Genomic DNA, 6,948 nt, shown 5'->3' on the forward strand with positions numbered 1-6,948 from the left:
CGGAAAGTACCAGATCGAACTAGAGTCGGAAAGGGGAAACGAGGCGGCCAGACCATAGGTCGGCGCGGGCCCAGGTCAGGCCGCGCCGGCCTATGGTGGCACGCCCTCGTGCGTCCTTTCCACTCCGTTTCGAACTCGTAATTTTTCTTATTTTCCAAAAACAGCAAAAATAATGTTCGGAAAGTAAATCGCGGACTTTTCATTACCAGTACTGTTACCTATTCAAAGTTGAGTTCTGGCGGACTGTCAATTTTTCCCTTGATAAAAGCCTCCGGTGTTTCCACTCGAATAATATCAACATCAACATTATAAGAATCACCCGAGATATAATGCTTGAGTCTTTGTCCATTCACCACTTGCGTAGCATTGCCTTGGAGAGAGCTAATTTTAATTGCTCCTGAACGATACACCTCCTCAACAACATATGGTCCTTCCCATTTCGAGAGTAATTTCCCTGCAAAGAATCTGAGGCGAGACCGATACAATAGGACTTTATCCCCAATATTAAACTCCCTTTTGATGATCCTTCTATCATGCCATTTTTTAACTTTTTCTTTAAAGAGTTTAGCATTTTCATAAGCTTCACTTCTCCATTCATCTAGAGAACTTAATTGTAACAACCTCTTATCACCGGCAAGTTTAGGATCTCTATTTAATTCTCTAACAGCCCGATAAGCTTTGTGTTCTAGTTCTAAGGGTAAATGACAAGCTTTTCCATAAACCATTTTATAAGGTGACATTCCCATGGGGTTTTTATAAGCAGTTCTATAAGCCCATAGTGCGTCTTTCAATTTACTAGCCCAATTCTTTCTAGATTTATTAACGGTTTTCATGCAAGATAGATTTAATTTCTCTATTTGATAATTCTACTTGACCACTACTTTGAGGGTGATAAGCAGAAGCAATTCTATGATTAATACCATACTTAGCAAGAGTTTTTCTAAAACCTCCATGAATAAAATGAGAACCTCCATCAGTCATAATATATCAGGGTACTCCAAATCTAGGAAAAATAATATCTAAAAGCATTTTTAAAGAGGTCTCACCATCAGCACTTTTTGTAGGTATGGCTTCCACCCATTTAGTAACATAATCAACAACAACAAGTATATGAGTGTTACCTTTTGAAGAGGGAAAAGGTCCCATGAAGTCAAATCCCCAACAATCAAACGGTTCAATAACAAGAGTATAATTCATAGGCATTTCATTGCGTCGGGAGATATTACCAACCCTTTGACATTCATCACAAGATAAAATAAACTTCCTTGCATCTTTGAAGAGAGTTGGCCAATAAAAACCTGATTGTAGAACCTTTTGCGCGGTTCTATCTCCGGCGTGATGTCCTCCATAAGCACTGCCATGACATTTACTCAATATCTCTTGTTGTTCATATTCGGGAACACACCTTCGCATAATACCATCCACTCCTTCTTTATATAAGTGTGGGTCATCCCAGAAATAATGCCTCAAGTCATAAAAGAATTTCCTCCTCTGCTGAGCTGAAAAGGTTGGAGGCAAGTACTTGGAAACAATAAAGTTAGCATAATCAGCATACCAAGGACTGTCTCGCGAACTCACCTTTATTACAGCCAATTGTTCATTTGGAAAACTATCATTAACAGGAACAGGGTCATAAGCAATATTTTCCAATCTAGACAAATTATCAGCAACAGGATTATCAGCACCTTTCCTATCCACAATATGTAAATCAAATTCTTGCAAAAGAAGTACCCATCTAATAAGCCTCGGCTTAGCATCTTTCTTTGTCATAAGGTATCTAATTGCAGCATGATCAGTATGAATTGTAACTTTTGAATCAACAATATAAGATCTAAATTTATCACAAGCAAAGACTACAGCTAACAATTCTTTTTCGGTAGTAGCATAATTTCTTTGAGCAGCATCAAGAGTCTTGCTAGCATAATGAATAACATTTAATTTTTTATCTACTCGCTGTCCAAGAACAGCACCTACAGCAAAATCACTAGCATCGCACATAATTTCAAAAGGTAAGTTCCAATCAGGAGGTTCAACTATAGGAGCAGTTGTTAAGGCTTTCTTTAGAGTTTCAAAAGCTTCCTTACAATCATCATCAAAAACAAAAGGTACATCTTTTTGAAGAAGATTAGTAAGAGGCTTTGAAATCTTGGAGAAATCTTTAATAAATCTCCTATAAAACCCAACATGACCAAGAACACTACGAATACCTTTAACATCCCTTGGATAGGGCATCTTCTCAATAGCTTCAACTTTAGCTCTATCAACTTCAATACCTCTCTCGAAATTTTATGTCCCAATACAATTCCTTCATTAACCATAAAGTGGCATTTCTCCCAATTAAGAACAAGGTTAGTTTCTTCACATCTCTCGCAAAACTTTATCAAGGTTTCAGCAAGCAACTATCAAAAGAATTCCCGTAAACGAGAAAAATCATCCATGAATACTTCCACAATACTCTCACAAAAGCCATGAAAAATAGCAGGACATGCATCTTTGAAAAGTAGCAGGAGCATTACATAAACCAAAAGGCATACGCCTATAAGCATAAGTTCCATAGGGACAAGTAAAAGTGGTTTTCTCTTGATCTTTAGCTTTAACGAGCAATTTGTGAAAACCCGGAATAACCATCAAGAAAGCAAAAATGAGTATTTTTAGATAACCTTTCTAGCATTTGATCAATAAATGGTAAAGGGTAATGATCTTTCTTAGTAACTTTATTAACTTTTCGATAATCAATGCACATTCTATACCCTACAACTACTCTTTGAGGTATGAGCTCATCATTATCATTAGGCACAACAGTCATTCCTCCTTTCTTAGGAACACAATGCACAGGACTAACCCATCTACTATCAGCAATAGGATATATAATACCAGATTCAAGAAGTCGTAATACCTCATTTCTTACCACATCCTTCATCTTGGGAATTAGACGACGTTGAGGTTCAACAACAGGCTTCGCATCATCTTCCATATTAATGGCGTGTTGGCAAATAGAGGGAGAAATCCCCTTCAAGTCATCAAGAGTATAGCCAATAGCACTTCGGTGTTTCTTCAATATTTGCAATAATCTTTCTTCTTCAAACTCTGTAAGTTTAGAACTCATAATAACAGGATATATTTTCTTATCATCAATATGAGCATATTTAAGGTTATCAGGCAAAGGCTTTAAATCAAAAACAGGATCTTCCTTTGGTGGCGGTGTTGTACCCAAGTCTTCCACCGATAAATCATGCTTGAGAATAGGTTGGCGAAGAAAAATCTCCTCAAGCTCCTCTCTTTCTTTCCTAAAAATTTCACTCTCGCTATCCTCCAAATGTTGCTGCAAAGGATTATTAGGAACAAGAACAATAGATGCACACTTGCTCCATTTTAAAATCATTACTAGGCAAATCAGCTTTATAAGGAGTTTTAGTAAATTTAGAGAAGTTAAACTCATAAGATTCACCAGACAAATTTAGTCAAAATTTTCTCTTTCTTGCAATCTATAATAGCTCCACAAGTATTTAGAAAAGGTCTACCAAAAATGATAGGACAATAATCACTAGCAAGCAGAACCAAGTACCAAAAAGTCAGCAGGATATTTAATCTTACCACATAGAACTTCCACATCTCGAACAATACCAATTGGTGAAATAGTTTCTCTATTAGCCAGCTGAATAACCACATCAATATCTTCAAGTTCACAAGAATCAATTTCGTGCATAATCTCCGTGTATAGCTCATAAGGTATAGCACTAACACTTGCACCAATATCGCATAAACCATAATAGCAATGATCACCAATTTTAACAGATAGCATAGGAACACTAGCTTGTTTGGGTTTATTAGGATGTGAAACAATATTAGAAGCATCTTCACGAGAAAATAATATGACCATCCTCTACATTTTCAGTCACAAGATCTTTAACAATTGCAACAGCAGGTTCTACTTTTATTTGTTCTTCAGGTTCTCTAGGTTTCTTTTCACTTTTATGAACCGCACTATTTATAACAGAGTACTCTTTCATTTTAGTAGGAAAAGGACTTTTTTCAATATAAGCTTCAGGAATAACATGATCAGCAGTTTCAATTACAACACACTTATTAATAGATGAATCAATTTTATCTTTATACGTTCATGATACTTATCAAAATTCTTCTTAGGCAATTCATAATGAGAGGCAAAAGCTTTATAAAGGTTTGCAACAACTTGAGAATCAAGACCATATGTAGCACTAATATTACGAAATGTATCAGTATCCATAAAAGCTTCAATGCATTTATAATCATAAATTATACCTGATTCTCTATCTTTGTCGTTCTCCCATCCTTCAGTGTTTTCTTGGATCCGATCAAGAAGGTCCCTTTTAAACTCTTCTTTATTGCGTGTAAATGATCCAGAACAAGAAGTATCCAGCAAGGTCTTGTCTTGAAAAGAAAGTCTTGCATAGAAATTGTCAATAATAATATTACCAGGAAGCTCATGAATGGGGCATTTGAGCATTAAAGACTTCAATCTCCCCCAAGCTTGGGCAATACTCTCTCCATCATGAGGCCAGAAATTATATATGCGGTTCCGATCTTTGTGAATTTCACTTGGAGGATAAAATTTGGAATAAAATAAAGGCACAATGTCCTCCCAATCAAGAGAATCACCATTCTTCGACAATTTATACCAATGCGCCGCTTTACCGTACAGCGATATAGAGAATAGCTTCTTCCTAACTTCATTCATAGCAATACCTGCACATTTGAATAACCCGCATAATTCATGCAAAAACAGTAAATGATCACCGGGATGGACAGTTCCATCCCCTTCATAGCGGTTATCCATAACATGTTCAATAATTTTCGTAGGTATTTTATATGGTATTACTTCCTCACCTGGCGCCTCATCCACTACCGTTGCAGTAGTAGTAGATTTCCCAAATAGAAATTGAAGAGAAGATCTCTCCATAATGACTTATAGCAGCAGGCAGAAATAAAATCAGCACAAACGGTAAAGGTTTCCCTTACCAATTCCGCTTACCAATAGCGCTTCACTCCCCGGCAACGGCGCCAGAAAATAGTCTTGATGACCCACAAGTATAGGGGGTGTATCGTAGTATCTTCGATAAGTAAGAATGTCAATCCCAACGAGGAGCAGAAGGTGTTGACAAGCAGTTTCGATGAAGGTTTCACTGTAAATGCTCACAGACAAATATTCGGGGGGTTTTGATGTAGCAGATAAATAAAGTACAAATAAGTAAAATGCGAGAGAAATAATTGCAGCGAGTGGCCCAATCCTTTTTAGCACAAAGGACAAGCCGGTTTGTTTACTTATAATGACCAAACGTTCTCGAGGACACACGGGATTTTAGTCTAGTGCTTTCGCTACATACAGTTGATTAATCTTCATTGTTTTGATAAGTGTTGTGTGGGTGAACCTGTGCTAATGTACCGCCCTTCCTAGGACTAATACATACTTGTGATTATACCCCTTGCAAGCATCCGCAACTACAAGAAAGTAATTAAGATAAATCTAACCACGGCCTTAAACTCGGGATCCTGCGATCCCTCCCGCATCGATATACCAACGGGGGTTTAGGTTTACGTCACTCCGGCAACCCCGCGATTGGCAAACGAGTACAAGATGCATTCCCTAGGCCCATAAATGGTGAAGTGTCGTGTAGTCGACGTTCACACGACACCACTAGAAGAATAACACCACAACTTAAATATCATAACATTGAATATTACTCAACCATAGTTCACTACTAACAATTAGACTTCACCCATGTCCTCAAGAACTAAACGAACTACTCACGAGACATCATATGGAACATGATCAGAGGTGATATGATGATGAATAACAATCTGAACATAGACCTTGGTTCAATGGTTTCACTCAATAGCATAAACAACAAGTAGAAATCAGTACCGGGAGAGTTTCCCCTATCAAACAATCAAGATCAAACCCAAATTGCTACAGCGGTGACGAGGTGCTGCGGAGGAGATGGCGGTGATGATGGTGGATATGATGATGATGGTGATGGAGATGATGTCCAGCTCGATGGCGGTGACGATGGCGTCGATTTCCCCCTCCGGGAGGGAATTTCCCCGGCGGATTCCTGCCCGCCGGAGAGCTCTTTTCTCTCTGGTGTTCTCCGCCCCGCAGAGGCGGCTGTAACCCTTCGTGAGGATTCCTCTGTGGCTTAGGTCTTCGGGACGAAGGGTTTCGCGAAGAAAAGGAGGCGAAAGAGGCCGAGGGGGCCCCACACCACATGGTGGCGCGGCCAGGCCATGGGCCGCGCCACCCTATGGTGTGGGCCCACCATGGGTCCAACTGGCTCCCCCTTCTGGCTTCCTCCGTCATCTGGAAAAATAGGAGTTTCTGTAAAACTTCTTTCCACAATTGATCTTCCGAAATATTGCATCCTGACGGTGCTTTTTCCAGCAGAATCCTGGCTCCGGTGCTCGATCTCCAAATAATCATGAAACATGCAAAATAGATGAAATAACATAAGTATTGTGTCCCAATATGAAATATATCAATGAATAACAGCAAATTATGATATAAAATAATGATGCAATTTGGACGTATCAGCCACCAAGGTGGAACTTTGTCGAACTGTGTAGTGTGCTTGAGTGCAAGAAATCCCGTCCATATATTTTTTTTATTTCCTTCCTAGCGTGACTTTTCCACTTAGTCTCCCCTCATGCCGCGATTCAGGAACACCAATCGACTTAAGGTCAGGAATAAAGTCAACACAGAGCTCAATGACCTCCTCTGTTCCATAGCCCTTGGAGATGCTTCGTTCTTTCCTAGCACGGTTATGAACATATTTCTTTAAGACTCCCATGAACCTCTCGAAGGGGAACATATTGTGTCGAAATACAGGACCGAGGATGGCAATCTCTTCGACAATGTGAACCAGGAGGTGCGTCATAATATTGAAAAAAGATGGCGGAAACACCAACTCAAAA

Source organism: Lolium rigidum, chromosome 7, assembly GCF_022539505.1.
Source record: "Lolium rigidum isolate FL_2022 chromosome 7, APGP_CSIRO_Lrig_0.1, whole genome shotgun sequence".
Classification (NCBI taxonomy): Eukaryota; Viridiplantae; Streptophyta; class Magnoliopsida; order Poales; family Poaceae; genus Lolium; species Lolium rigidum.